This window comes from Canis aureus, chromosome 26, assembly GCF_053574225.1.
Source record: "Canis aureus isolate CA01 chromosome 26, VMU_Caureus_v.1.0, whole genome shotgun sequence".
Lineage (NCBI taxonomy): Eukaryota > Metazoa > Chordata > Mammalia > Carnivora > Canidae > Canis > Canis aureus.
In genome coordinates this window covers 51,170,084-51,185,675 of record NC_135636.1, presented here as the reverse complement: position 1 = coordinate 51,185,675, position 15,592 = coordinate 51,170,084, and the positions used below count along the sequence as shown (strand labels likewise).

The window sequence follows — 15,592 nt, the reverse complement described above, 5'->3', positions numbered from 1 at the left end:
TGCGTGGCCCCCAACACAGGCCTTTTCCGGAGAAGGACATAGGCCGCAGAGTCTGGGTCTCATCTGGAGCACTCCTGGTCAGCTCCGCCGGCGATGTTATTCTATTAAGAACTAAGGCCGGGCCAGTCCTGCTGCATTCTCCCCGATTCAGCCCCTCCTGGGGTCTAAACACCCATCCAACCAACACCTGGGCCAGGCCCGAAGACACGTACCCCATGTCTGTGTACAGACGTCCAATGCTCCCCAAGGGCAGTGAGTCAGGAAAAAATTGTCGAGAGACATTCCCGTCTCAGAAAAACTGCCTTTTATTAAAATGGATAAGCCCACAGTCCCTAAAATCACACTCCGCGAAGTTTGTGTCTAACATCCATTCATGATAAAAACTCTCAACAAACTGGGCATGGAGAGAACACACCAGAGCACAATATAGGCCACAGCTGCCATCACGCTCGGTGGTGGAAGATAGAGAGCTTCCCCTAAGATCAGGAACAAGATGCCCACTCTCCCTACTCCTACTCCACACAGTACCTGAAGTTCTGGCCAAAGCAAGGAGGCAAGAAAAAGAACTAAAAAGCGCCCAAATTGGAAAAGAAGGTGTGTAAGACTGTCTCTATTAGCAGATGACACGAAATTACACATAGAGAACCCTGAAGATTTCATGAAAAAACTTAGGATAAATGAATTCAAGTAAAGTTGTAGGTCACAAAATCAATACACAAAAAGTATGTTATGATTTTATACACTGTTAAACTATCAGAAAGACAAATTAAGACAACGATCCCATTCAAAACTGCAACAAAGTCAATAAAATGTCTATAATACATTTAACCAAGGAGGTGAAGACCTGCACACTGAAAATCACGATTCATCCGTGAAAGAAACTGAAGATGACACAAACATATGGAAAGACGTTCCACGTTCATGGATTGGGAGAATTCATATGGTTTTTAAAAAATTTATTCATGAAAAGAATAAAAAAATAAAAATTCATTCATGAGAGAGAGAGAGAGAGAGAGAGAGAGAGAGGCAGAGACACAGGCAGAGGGAGAAGCAGGCTCCATGCAGGGAGCCCGACGTGGGACTCGATCCCGGGACTCCAGGATCTTGCCGTGGGCCAAAGGCAGGTGCCAAACTGCTGAGCCACCCGGGGATCCCCAGAGAATTCATACTGTTAAAACATCCACACTCCCCAAAGCAATCTATGGATCAGTGTAATAATCCCTATCAAACCCCAAAGGCATTTTTCACAGAAATAGAAAAAAAAACACCCTAAAATTTATATGAAACCCCAAAGTACACCAAATGGCCAAAGCAGTCTTGAGAAAGAAGAACAAAGTTGAAGGGATCAGATGTCCTGATTTCCAACTACATTACAATGCTACAGCTATCAAAGCAGTGTGGTCCCGGCATCATAAAAATAGGCAGATATTAGAGGAGAACAGAATTAGAGACCCCAGAAATACACCCACACTTATATGGCCAGTTATTTATGACAAAGGAACCAAGAATATTCAATGAGGAAAGAACAGTCTCTTTGGCGTTGAGAAATCTGGACAGCCTCATGCAGAAGAATGAAATTGGTTCTCTATCTTACGCCATCCACAAAAATCATCTCAGAAGAGATTAAAGACTCGAACATAAGACCTGAAAACATGAAAGTCCTAGAAGGAAACACAGATGGTAAGCATCCTGACATCAGCCTTTGCAATGATTTTTTTTTTTTGTCACCAAAAGCAAAAGTAAACAAGTGAGACCACATCAAACTAAAAAGTTTCTGCACAGCAAAGGACACCATCAACAAAATGAAAAGACATCCTACAGGATTAAGAGAAAATATGTGCAAACCATCGATCTGATGAGGGGGTGATGTCCAAAATATATAAGGAACTCATACAACTCAAAAGCAAAAAAATCCCCTTGAACAATCCAATTAAAAAACGGGCAGAGGATCTGAATAGACATTTTTCTTTTTTTTTTTTTTGACATTTTTCTTTTTTTTTTTAAGATTTTATTTATTTATTCATGAGAGACACACAGAGAGAGGCAGAGAGACACAGGCAGAGGGAGAAGCAGGCTCCATGCAGGGAGCCCAATGTGGGACTCGATCCCGGGTCCCCAGGATCACGCCCTGAGCTGAAGGCAGACACTCAACCGCTGAGCCACACAGGTGTCCCTGAATAGACATTTTTCTAAGGAAGATATGCAGATGGCCGACAGGTGCACACAAAGATGCTCAACATCACTCATCATCAGGGAAACGCAAATCAAAACCACAAGAAGATGTCGGCTCACACCCGTCAGAATGACCATCATCAAGAAGACAGCACAGAACAAATGCTGGTGAGGATTTGCAGAGAAGGGAATCCCGCGCCCCGTGGGTGGGGACGCACACCGGTGCAGCCACCGTGGAAAGCAGAAGGAGCTTCCTCAAAAAATTAAAAACAGAACTACCACACGATCCAGCAATCCCACTTCTTGGTATATATCCAAAAGCACAAAAACAGGGTCTCCAAGAGACATCTGCACTCCGTGTTCACTGCGGCGTTATTCTCAACAGCCAAGACGCGCAGAGAACCTGGGTGTGCATCACCACATGAATGGGTCAAGGAAATCGTCCAGCCGCACGACAGAATGAGACGCAGCCTTAAAAAGGAAGGACATGTGACACCTGATACCGCACAGGTGGACCTGGAGGGCACCTTGCTGAGTGGAACGAGCCAGGCACTGGAAGACATCGTGCACGAGTCCACTCACACGAGGGACCCCGAGCCGTCGCCTTCCAGGGACAGAGAGTTGAATGGTGGCTATCCGGCTGGGGAAGGGAAGGAGGGATTCATGACATCATCTCATTGCGGGAAAGTGAGGCAATTCTGGAGGTGGACAGTGCACAACGATGGGAGTGTTCTGGATGCCGCAGAACCGTACACATAAAAACGGTTTAGGCCGATAAATTTTATGTCACGTATATATATATTATATTTTATTTTATTTTATTTTATTTATTTTATTTATTTTATTTTATTTTATTTTATTTTATTTTATTTTATTTTATTTTTTTATTTTATTTTATTTTATTTTATTTTATTTTATTTTATTTTATTTTATGTCACGTATATTTACCACGTTAAAGAATCAACCTTAGCTTTTCCTTTGCACTTAAACAACAACAACAAAAAGATTTATTTACGAGAGAGCAAGAGCGTGCACGAGCAGGGGCAGAGGGAGAGAGTTCCCAAGGCAGACTCCTCGAGGGCTCAGTGTGGAGCCCGACATGGGGCTCGATCCCACAACCCTGAGATCAGGACCGGAGCCAAAACCAAGAGTCGGGCGCTTAACTGGCTGAGCCCCCCTGGGCGTCCCTCTTTGTACTTTTTTTTTTTTAATTTTTTTTTAATTTATTTATGATAGTCACACAGAGAGAGAGAGAGGCAGAGACACAGGCAGAGGGAGAAGCAGGCTCCATGCACCGGGAGCCCAATGTGGGATTCGATCCCGGATCTCCAGAATCGCGCCCTGGACCAAAGGCAGGCGCCAAACCGCTGCACCACCCAGGGATCCCTCTTTGTACTTTTCAACGTGGCTACGAGACTACTTAACACTCCCTGCAAAAATAAAAAAAAATTAAAAAACAAAACAAAAAACCCACTCCCTGCGGCCGGCAGCATTTTCGGCTGGCCAGCCAGCTCTGCAGCTCTAAACGCACGTGTGTGTGTCCCCAGGTCTGGGGTGGGGCTGATGACGTGCCTCCCCCATTTTCCGGGGAGATGCTGATGCCACTGGTCTGGAGACCCCGCCTTGAGAGCCACTGCCGAGGGGGCGCGGCAGAGGGCCCAGCCTGTGTCCGGTTGAGCCTGCGGAGCTGCAGTGAGGGACACGGGAACCGCCACCTGCCCCGGGGCCGCCGGAAGACGCCTGAGCACCAGGGCGCATGGGCGGTGCGGGTCCACAGGAGACGAGCTGCCTCCAGCAAGAGGACGGTCCCCGGCTGTCTGAAGGGCGTCGCCACCCCTCCCCGCCAGGGCGATGCCCGACTGTGGCTCTAATGGGAATCCCAGTTCTGGGAACGGGCCCTACGTTCTGCCCCTTACTCTTGCGCTTGCAAGGGCACCGTCAGTGCCATCAAATTGCTCAAGGATGGTGCAAGGCTCCTTCGCCGAGAGCGCGCTGAGCAGCGGCAGGTCGGGCCTCCGCGGTGGCCACAGCTTCCCGCCCCTCCTGGGACGGCGCAGCCGAAGCAGCCGGCAGCGTGAGCTGACCGAGGCCGGGGGGGTGGGGGAGCACTCGGGGGTGCTCCCCACCTGCTGGCGTCAGGCCCGCGCACTCCGGCAGCATGGTGCCTTCACGCCTGGGGACACGTCTGCACCCACAGGCCGATGGGAAGTGTGACAGGCTGACCTGGGTCTGCTCACATTTCCTAGGTTGGACTTCTCACCCCCAGGACCTCGGAATGGGACTGGATTTGGAGACAGGGTCTTTAAAGAGGTGATCAAGCTAAAATGAGGCCACCCGTGTGGGCCCCCATCCAGTCTGACAGGTGTCTTTATAAGAAGAGACCAGGACAGACATATGGGGGGACGACCATGTGGACACAGGGAGGAGGGGACCATGTGCGAGCCAAGGAGCGAGGCCGCAGGAGAACCAACCTGCCCACGCCGTGCTCTCGGACCTCCAGCGTCCAGGCCGTGAGAGACGCATGCATGGGTGTCGCTGATGCTGCCCCCTCCGTGCTCCATGTCACCCCGGCCGGAGCCGCACAGCACAGGACGGGCACCGGGATGACCCGCCGAGAGCTGCTTGGGAGCGAGCACTGCCTGGGGTGCCAACGGGGAGACACCCCGTCACCTTTCACCAACGAGTGACCTAGGGGAGAACCTGTGGGGGGCAGTCCCTGGGGCAGGGAGGCACACGGTCTGAGCACCTACTGTGTGCCAGGCCGTGATCCCACATGACTCACATCCTCTCGGTGGTGACAGCCATGGTCCGGGCCCTGCTACTGCGCAGGCGTGCATCCCTCCAAGCGCTGCTGTGGTGCTGGTATCTGCGAGGACGCGGGCCCCACAGCCCCAGGCTGAGTGAGGCGGCCAGGAGAGTGAGGAGAGGCCGCCTCCCGCCAGCACGGGGCTGCCTCGGCGCACGAAGAGCAGGTGCCTGGTTCCCGCTCCCGCTCCCACCCGGGACGACGGCCTGTGCTGGCAGCTGGGCTGGGGGGCAGCTGGGCCAGGGGGCACGGGGCAAGTCCAACAACTCCACAGGTGCTCACAGTCTGGCAGAAGGAAGGCAGGGAGGAAGGGATGCAGGTGGGGGGGGGGTGCTGCAGGGCAGGGGGACGGGGCAGGGGGCTCAGGTGCAGAGGACAGATGGGGAAGGCGCTTGGGAATGGTGCTTTCAGACCACGGCCAACACCGGAGCGCATGCTGCACAGAAGTCCCGGAGAGACCAGCAGCCAGGAGCACAGGAATGAGAAGGGGTGGGTTCCACGCAGCTGCGGGGCCGCGGGGGCCGCGGGGCTGGGGGGTGGGGGAGAAACGTCACAGAGCCCACGCCTGGCCTGCCCAGCACCCACTCCGGGTCCTCAGGATCAGGCCCCAGCCTCTTTCTGCCCCTGAGGTTTGACGGGGCTGCGTCGCCCCTCCAGCTCAAAGGGGACCACAGCACCCCGCCTTCCCTCTCTGTCCTCTGCACCTGAGCCCCCTGCCCTGTCCCCCATCCCTCTGCCCCTCCCCCCCGCCTGCATCCCTCCCTCCCTGCCTTCCTTCAACCAGAACATTCCATTTAGATGGGCTGGTTCGAGGGGAAACAAAGAGGTAGAGCAAGCCAACGAGATGCAGCCCCCAAGCTCTTGCTCAAGTTCCGAGCCAGGAAAAGCCATTTCTCCAAGTTTGCCGTGGGCTACGCCGTGGGCAAGGTCAGAGCTGAGAAGGCAGGCGGGGAGGGGCCGGCCTAGTCCGAGGGCACAGTCGGAGTCCTTGGATGTATCTCTGCCACGATGTGCCATGGGAACGCCGGGCATGCCAGTGAACAAATCCCCTCCCCTGCCCCTCTTTCCTGTTTTTTTTTTTTTTTTAAAGATTATATTTATTCACAAGAGACAGAGAGAGAGAGAGAGAGAGGCAGAGACATAGGCATAGAGAGAAGCAGGCTCTACGCAGGGAGCCCGACGTGGGACTCGACCCCGGGTCTCCAGGATCACGCGCTGGGCCCAAGGCAGGTGCTCAACCCCTGAGCCACCCAGGCGTCCCCCTCTTTCCTGTTCTCAAGGCACTCTGAGCTGAGTTAGAGAAAAGGAGGGCCTTGAACGCCGTGCTAGGAATCTAGACTTCAGGAGTGCAAGCCCGTGGGGTGCTGGTGAACATTAAACACCAGCTCTCCGGGACGGAGGCCAACCTGCAGCATTTCCCAGTTTCTACGGCCACTCTCAAGCCCCCACAGGCCATTGGGAGCATCCGTGGAGGACGCCCATTAGTGCCCACACCGTCGGGGGCAGGACGGCACAGTTGGCGCTGGGGAGCGGTTAGGAGCCAGCTCCAGCCGGCCTGGGTCATGCCCGGGAGCCCGGATTTCTTATCGACACTCACTGAGATTCCCCTTGGTTTGTGTCGGTGTAGACTCTGCTGAAGACAGAGACATTCATCTACTTTCGGGGATGAAGGACCAGACCTGGGGCAGCCCCAGGAGAGAAAGGGGCTGCTTTCTGCAGGGGACAGTGAATTATATCAGTGACCGAAAGGCACCCTTCATCTGCTCTGTGGGGTGGAGTGAAAGGGAAGGAGAGGCCAGCCAAGGTCCACCAGAGCCAGGCTCCTCTGCCGGAAGGGCAGGGACACCGCAGTCACCTGTTTCTGGATGAGGCGGGAGGCTCAGGGGGTGAAGTGGCAGACCGTGGTCCCCCTGCAGGACCGCGCCGAGGACCTACTGTGTGCCAGGATGGGGCAGGGGGCCCAGCGAGCCGACAGCGAGCATGCCGACGGCCACATATCCTGCGGGACTGAGGCTGCTGTCCAGCCTGTCCACACCGGCGGGCTGCCTGCTGTGGTCTGCCCACGGTGCTGACACATCCCTTCCCCACACGTCCCCCAACATGCACACACGCCTTCCCTTCTGGCACTCATTGCTCATTTGTATTTTTATTTCTTTGAGCTCAAAACTTGCTCCGTATGAGGCAGAGCTCAATGAAATGAGCTGCTCAGTGTAGCTGCAGAGCAGATGGCGGGCCATGCCTAAGACATGGCTGCGGAGGCATCTCTGAGGCGGGTGACACCGTGCAGCCCGGCGGCGGCTGAACCTCCCTGTGGAAGCTGGGCCGTCTGGCCCCGTGGGAACGCTGCCCGTTTGAAAACTAAAATAAAGAGGGTCTCACTCGAGGTTGTGCCAGGCAATTACCCGGGCACAGTCTCTGTTGAGGTCTTCACATCTATAAATGCAGCCTTTCCTTGCATGGGCGTGACTGATGCAGTTCTGAAATCAGTCTCGCTACACGAGCCCAGAGGTGGGAGCTCCGGGGGCCTGATGAGGGCATGATGTGGCTCCTTATCTTGATGACAGTATAGGATGGTGAAGAAGAACATCGGATCCATGACAGCAGGGCTCTCATCAGCTTTGCTGGTCCCAGAATCCTCAAACCTAGGAAGGACGGATGGGTGCATGCACGGGTAGGTAGATGGATAGATGGACAGATGGAGGAGTGGGTGAGCAGATGGTGCATGGGTGCATGGATGGGTGGGTGGATGGGAGGATGGGTGGATGAGTGGATGGATGGACAGATGGATGGATGGATATATGATGGATGGATGTGTGGATGCTTGGATGAGTGGATGGATGGATGGATGATCACAAGATATTCTTCTTTTCCCTAATAACTTACAGGAAAGGCCCTAAAGCGCCACTGGGCTTTCCCACAACTCCAGCCTCCACGTAAAAAGCCAACACTCCTGAGGTACAGCTGGCCGTTCTCAGGACTTGGCCAGACTGGTTCAGATCCCCGCTGAGCCCTGAGCTGTGCACCTTCGAGCAAGTCACTTCCCTCCCCTGAGCTCCCTAGTTCTCATCCGAGAAAGGAGATGAAATTGCACCCACTGCGTCCATCGGTTGGGATAAGGGACGGCGTGTGGTGCTGTGAGCCCCTGAACATTAATGATGATTATCAGTTTTCTGAAACACTGGGTATTCTTAGCCACCGAATGCTATCTCTTTGGCAGCTGTGACTGATCCCCTTTCAGAGTTTCCAAATTGGGAACATTAAAAAATAAATGACATTTTAGGGCCACAGTGAAGTTGCAGGGAACAACAGTGCCAAAATCTTTCTAGAATGATCTTGGGGACTCACTTCTCTCATGCACAGCAGCTTCCACCTGCTGATGATATGCCTGATAGTTCTTATCCTATTTCCTCTTTAAAATAATCCAAAAACACACAAAGTGAAACAACGGTACAAAGTCAGATCCTGCAGGTCGGTAGGGGCTGTGAGCCCGATTTCCAACGTGTACCAGCTCTGAGAGCACCCCAGCCCCTCCTGGTGGCCCCAGTGAACCCGCGGGTTTTGATGTTTAATTTTCAATTTGCATCTTTAAAAAGGTAACATTTGCTCCAGATGAGTTGGTCTAGTCTGAAGTATTTATCTGTGAAGAACACATTTTAGTTCCTTCTGGAGAGGGAGGGAACCCCTTTTAACGTTGTAGTTATTTAAAGAGCGTTACGGGGGCGTAGCGCGTCTCTCTGCGAGTCCCAGCTGTTTCGACGTTTCTTGGGTAGTTCTGATTCTGGGACCAAATGAGGGAGCAGCCCAAGGTCCGGGACGAGGCCCCCCGACCGCACCCCCCATGGCGGCAGGGGCCGCAGCGCCGTCCAAGCCACGGATGGAGCTGGGCAGTCCTCCACGCTGGGCCACGGACGGAAAAAGCATCTTGAAAATGCCGGTGCTTTCCTTTTGGCAAAATTATTGGCAGTTTTCTAAACTATTCAATTTCCAGAGCCTTCGAGTGCAAAAGCCTATGAGAGTCCACGTCTCCAGAAGAACTCGGGCCTGTGTGTGGAACCCTGGTCCCACGGGCCCATCGCCCTGGCGACCACTGGCTGGGCTTCATGAAGACCGGCAAGGGCCTGGGGCACCGAGGATCGCAGGCCGAGAGCTTCGGTTCCAGACCCGCGTAGGAGGCCTGCTCGCTGTGTAGACTGTCAGGGGCCTGTTGACTGAGTTACACGTGTCTCCTGGCGCGGGCTCCTTCCACGCGCACCACACGCATGGAGCCCGGGGGCCATTCTGCATGGTCTTGCCACCCGCCCTGTGCCCCGTCCCCAGGCCCCCTCGAGGTGCTAAGATGCGGCCGTGCTGGGAACGATCACCAGACGTGTTGGCTCCTTGTTCGCCCCCCAGGCCCAGGGCTGACTTAACTTCTGTCTTCTTTTCGGAATTGGTGCCAAGGTGGACCCTCCGGCTGCAGCCCGAGGAGCTCTTCAGTAGGTGCACGCCCGTGTGAACGGCACGGACGTGCAGGTCGACAGCACCGCCGGCACCCCGCAATACTCCCCACGTCCATTCACAGCCGATACCCCCCGGGGAGCCCACATTCTCCCGTCATCAGTGCGGTGGGCAGAGCAACGATCCCCCGAGACGTCCACTGCGTCCCAATCCCCTGATTCTGTACAGACGAGGCTTCCTGACCAAGGGGCTTTGCAGAGGCCATTAGGGCGTGGAGGGGGGAAGGTATCCAGGGTTCTGGGGGGCCCGGGTTGTCTCAGGGCCCTTGTAAGAGGGAGGCCGGAGGGTCAGCATCAGAGGAGGACACGGGCTGGTGGCAGCAGAGGACAGCGTGATGTGGGGCCACGGCAGGGAGTGTGGGCGCCTCCGGAAGCTGCGAACGGCCGGGAAACGGAGGCTCCCCGTGGTGCCCAGAGGGACACGACCCTGCTGGCCTGTGCGGACACCGCACCTCCAGGACTGCCAGAGTACATGTGTGTCGTTTAAGCCCCTCGGTGCGGGCTAATTTGTTACAGCAGCTGTAAGAAGCCGACGGTTAGCCTGGCCCATTCACAAGCCTCCCAGAGGCGGACGGGCACGGCGTGCACCCTTGTGCATCTGGCTCCTTGTGCACAACCTAATGTCTGTGACAGTCGTCTACACGGCGCCGGCTCCTTCCCACCATCACCGTGCCCGTCACCCCGCAGGAGCGTGTGTGGCCTCTTCACCCATTTTCCTACGTCTACACACTCAGGCAGCTTCCGATTTGGAGCCAGAAAGCGCAGAGCTCCTATGAACATTCCTGCACGTTTTTTATTATTTTTGTTGTTGTTGTGACATAAGCACTCATTTCTCTTGCGAACATCTCCAGGGGTCGAGCTTCTGGAGACCTCATAAGCAAGTTCATGTCTAGCTTTATGAAAAGAGAGCAGACCGTTGTCCGGAGCGGTTGTGCACAGTCCTACCGCTGTTCCCGAGCCGTGAGCCACAGCGGTCCTCGCACGCCCTCCCCGTGCCGAGCCGGGGCAGCTGGGCGTCCGCTCTTGAGGGGCCGCCGGCCGCCGCGTGAAGGGGCAGGGTGTGGAGAGCGCGGGAGCTAGGCGCGAGGCGGAGCCCGTGGGGAGGCCAGGTGCCCTCACACCAGGCGGACACACGGGGATGGCCTCTCACGGAGCTGGAGTTCCAGGGGCGTCCTCACAGAGTGGGGCTGAGCCAGCCCTGTGAGGCACTGGGGGTAGAACCTTCTGGAAAGAGGGAGAAGTAGTTGGTGATGGTGACTACCTTTTGGCCTGGGCGTCTGCACGGGACCTCACGGATGCCTGGGAGGGGCACCCCTTTGGGAGTGAGCGCAGTGGGTTGTGTCTGTCTCATGGGTGCTGAGTCCAGGCAGAGGGGCCGGGGGCCGGGATCAAACAGGATATTATCGGCAGACCAGGCGGGTGTCTGAGCCTGGCGGCCGAGGACTGAATGTGTGTGTCCCCAACACATCTCCTGCTGAGGGTCCAGCGATGGTAAAGGGGTAGGGTCTGGGGGAGATAATTAGGGTGACATGAGGTCATGGGGATGGGATCCCGTGATGGGATGAGTGCCCTTCCAAGCAGAGGAAGACGCCACCCCCCACCACCATGCAAGGACACAGCCACAGGCTGGGAGCAGGTCCTCCCCAGGAACCACACAGGCTGGCGCCCTGATTGCGGCTTCCAGCCTGGTCTGTCTTAGAGCAGCTGGGGCTGACACTGTGCCTGCAGCACTCCTTCCTATCCCTTTGCTGGAATGTTCCTCTGCTGTCTCCTGCAGCCTGGGTCCTGCGCATTGTCCAGTCTCAGCCCAAATTTCTCCTGAGCAGGGAGGCTGGCTGTGGCCCCCATAATGCACAGTGACCCCACCACCCTGTGTCAACGTTCTCAGGGCTGTGTCCCATGCAGCACGTTTGTTGGCATGTGTGTCCCCAGGTCGCCGGCTCCAGCCCGAGGCAGGCCCCCCTCGGCCACGGCACCGCAGGGTCCCCAGTGCAGCACCTGCACGAGTCCAGGAACCAACCCACTTCCTCTGTGCGCTCCCCACGGCCAAGGGAACCACATCCCAGTGTCTGGAAACTCCTAAAACCCTTCCTGAGAACTTGAAGCCCTAGAGGCAAAAGTGCAAGGTCTCTTCTCCAGATGAAGAATGGCAAGATTTGCTGTGAACCCAGGGCGGGATTTAAGCGGCAAGTTGACAAGTGGTCAAGGGCGCAACTTTACTTGCTGCGGCGTCTCGTCTAAATACGTATCAGGGAAAGGATCTGTTGCTGAGACCCTTGGATTAAACTCCTCTTGCAGCCGTGGCTTTATTTTCCTCTTTGTTGCCGATGTGAGGACACCGACTACATGAACGTGAATGCGGGGGATCAGGGCCGAGGCTGGACCGTGCGTGGTTCTACTACACTGACTCCGTGAGCGGTGGTCCTCCTCCTCCTCCTTCCCCTCCCCCCTCCCCCTCTTCCTCCTCCTCCTTCTTCTTCTTTAAAGATTTTATTTATTTATTCATGAGAGACACAGGCAGAGGGAGAAGCAGACTCCCTGCGGGGATGTGGGACTCGATCCCAGGACCCCGGGGTCATGCCCTGAGCTGAAGGCAGATGCTCAACCACTGAGCCACCTGGGCGTCCCTGGTTTCTTCTTAAGATGAACACGAGGGAGCCCGGCCCCAAGACTGTAAGCGGCCTTGGGGTCCAGCTCATGGATGAGGAGCTGTGAAGCATCAGTGCAGGGGAGTCAAGTGGTTTCTGGAGCGGGTCCCAGCACATGGGCCGTAGCTCATGGGACACAGCAAGGGACATGGTGGCCTGGCGGCGGGGGGCAGAAGGACCAGGAGGCTGGCCTTGGCCTCTGAGACCTAGGACGGCAGGGGCGAGGAGACAGCGTGGCTGACCTGACCGCTTTCAGCATCATCTCCAGGCCCCACATACAAACCCGGCCCTGAGGGTGTACTGACCACATCCCGTACAATGTGCTTCCTCTGAAGCACGAAACGGCCACCTGCCTCCTAATCTCTAAAGCCCCCGGACGTTTGGCATTTTCCCGAAGACATGGCTCCAATTAAGGGGAAATCTGATTGAAATAAAGCCAGTGCCGTGTCCACCGGAGCCCCTGCCCGGGTGGTCTCTGCTTCTCTGCATGAGCCACGGCGGGAACACCCACCCCACCTGCTGGCACAATCCCCGGTACGTCCCGAAGCCCCGGGTCTGAGCCAGGTGCGCTGGCTGCTTGGAACGCCACTGGCCGTTTCCGAAAAGGCAAGAAGCATGAGATTTATCTGATGCTCTGACCACGCGGAGCGGCGTGAAAGGTGTAAAATTAGACAGATTAACCCAACTTCCCGGAGAAGCCCCACGGTTGGGATTGGAGCAGCTGTCCTCACTGTTTCTGGAAACTAAAAGAAAGAGAAGGGAAGTGGAGGGACGGGGTGCAGGGGCCTCTTCTCCTCGGCGAGGGGCGGAGGCGGGGGTGGGGGGACACGGCCCAGAGCCCCGCCTGTGGCCTCACCCACCGCCAGCCCCAGGGCTGCCCAGCCGCAGCGTCTGATCAGCAGCTGTGAAAAGACATGGTCTTCTTGTTACCACTTAACTGAGGTTGTCAGTCACCTAATTGCTTCAATAAAACATAATTAATTAAGAATAACATGTGGAGATATTTACATGAGCCGGAAATCACACACTGCGGTTTCTAGATTTTTCCTGATAATCCGTGTCCAGCCAGACTCCCTGTTGCTATATCTGGACAAAGCGGGAAGCTTTCCAAAGCCAGAGATGGTGCTTTCCCGTTTGCCCTTTGGCTTTAGGAATAAAGACAAAGTAGGGTCTGTGTACGTAGAGAAGCGTCCCGTGAGGCAGCAGGAGCGTGGGCGTGGGTTGACGGCACGAAGATGTGGACGCGGGAACGTGCGTCGTGAACACAGCCCACGTGGGCACACGGCTGCCAGGAGACTAACTCAGAGAAGGACACACTCTGGGGTACGGGCCCAGCTAAGCGGGGTGCAAGGGGCCCTTCCCGCCCTCTGACTGCACCTTACATGTTTTCCATGAGATGATGAGTTAGGAGGCTCTGTACCCACAGGGAGGTGGGGGCAGCAGGTGGTCACCTTCCTGAGTGTCCTGACTTCTGGGGAGGTGGCCACACACCTCAGAGTAAGACAGCAGCCTGATGCGCGAGGCCACGACTGGGAGCCAGGACCCACGCCCCTACACACACTCCCAGTACGTCCAAAGAGAAGAAAAGTCATGCATCGTGAAAAGCTGCATTAGGTTTAGGATCAACCATTCATGCAGAGCCTCCCTCGAACTCATAAAGATATTTGCTCACGTCACGAAGCCCAGGGTGGCAGTCCAGAAGGGCCACGGTGGTGGGCAGAGGGGCACAGACCCGGCCTGTTTCTACTTCTCTGGTCTGTGCATCTGTGGCTTCTACCTTCAAGGTCACCTCGTGGTCCAAGGTAGCTGCTGGACCTCCAGTCATCACTTCTATGTTCCACACAGGAAAAAGGAGGAGGGAAGAAGGTTGACGGGGAGGCAGAAGGGAAAGTTTGCACCAAAAAAAAAAAAAAATCTAGAAGTCCCTCAAATAATCCCACGTAAATGCACTGGGTCAGAACTTAGTTGCGGGGTGACACCTAGCTGCAAGGGAGTCTGACAAATGAGCTTTTGTTCAGGAGACTTTGTCCTGAGTAAATTGGTAGCTCGGTAATTAAGGGAGAAAGGGGAAAAAAAGGATTTTCTACCACAGATTCCACCGTGGTGAGCACTGGGAACCTCGCTGGGCCTTCCGTCTTCGTGCGTTAACTGGTCCAACCCTCCAGGTACGACAACTGAAGCTCTCTGCAAATGCTCACCACGCTAAACATCCATCCTGCAGGCAAGAGCCAAGTAACCAGGGCAGACATTCGGGGCGACTTCTGGCCGCGTAGGTGAGATGGGCCTGCAAACCCCCGCCCCACCCTTCATCTCTAAAAGCAGCCATCCAGGGAGGTCCCCAGAGAATGAGCTGCATGACACCCGCTGAGCTCGGGGGATGCCCCGCGTGCTTGTGGCTCCTGCACCCTGAGCGGCACAGGTGACCTGTGAGCCCAGCCCTCCACCCCTGCCTGGAAGGCCACCCCCTCCCCGTCCAGGCGCCCGGAGGGCAGGTTCAGTCTCCCCAACACAACGGCACACAGGTAAGCACGTCCTACACAAAAGGGCAATTAAAAAACGTGCTTACAAGCTGGCGACACTTAGTGCTGGATGTCAGATGTGGGTGACGGGCACGCTGGCCCTCCCCATTCCCACAGGGACACCCCTTCCTCTTGTGAAGGATGACAGGCTGCCTGGGACGCAGAAGAACCCACGTGGGTGGAGAGACAGTAGAAGAGGGGCCCGGGGCTTGGGGACGCTGTTCCCTGTGCTTGGAATTCTCCGTGAGTAATCTTTTATGAAACGACAGGTTCTTTCTTTAAAATCATTGAAGATACTGGGATCCCTGGGTGGCGCAGCGGTTTGACGCCTGCCTTTGGCCCAGGGCGCGATCCTGGAGACCCGGGATCGAGTCCCACGTCGGGCTCCCGGTGCATGGAGCCTGCTTCTCCCTCTGCCTGTGTCTCTGCCTCTCTCTCTCTCTCTCTCTCTCTGTGAGACTATCATAAATAAATAAAAATTTATAAAAAAAAATCATTGAAGATACTGTTTGAAGAGTCTGGTCTTCGAAGGAGTTACTGTGAGTGAGGATTTCGGGGTCAGTGGGCAACAAAGTCAAGGCAGTAGAGCACAGTGTGACGCCCCCAGAAGCAGAGGCCGGGTAGGCCAGGGAAGCCAGAAGGGACATACACGCTGCCTTCTCCGCTGTGGGTCCCCAAGTGCACGCTCCACTGTGGGTCCACGGGTGCACCCTAAGTTCTGGGTCTGCGGGGAACTCGCTCAGCTGTGTGTCTGCGGGTGTGCACTTGGCTATGGGTCCACGGGTTTGTGCTCCATCCCAGACACGCTGCTCACAACTGTTGGAGAGCCTGGAGGGACACCCACAGATGATGCACATAAAATATTCTTCCCAGAAACAAGGGAGCCGTGGAGAGGGGAGAGGTTTCTCCCTTTGTGCACAAGGCTACCATGACTGGACACACGTGTGGCCG

At 55.6% G+C, this 15,592-nt stretch overlaps 1 protein-coding gene across 4 annotated transcripts in view; it reads right to left on the bottom strand.

The window, feature by feature from the left end:
• Window positions 1-15,592, bottom strand: part of CDH4 (cadherin 4) — a 508,943-nt gene that overhangs the window by 386,477 nt on the left and 106,874 nt on the right. The window lies entirely within an intron of this gene.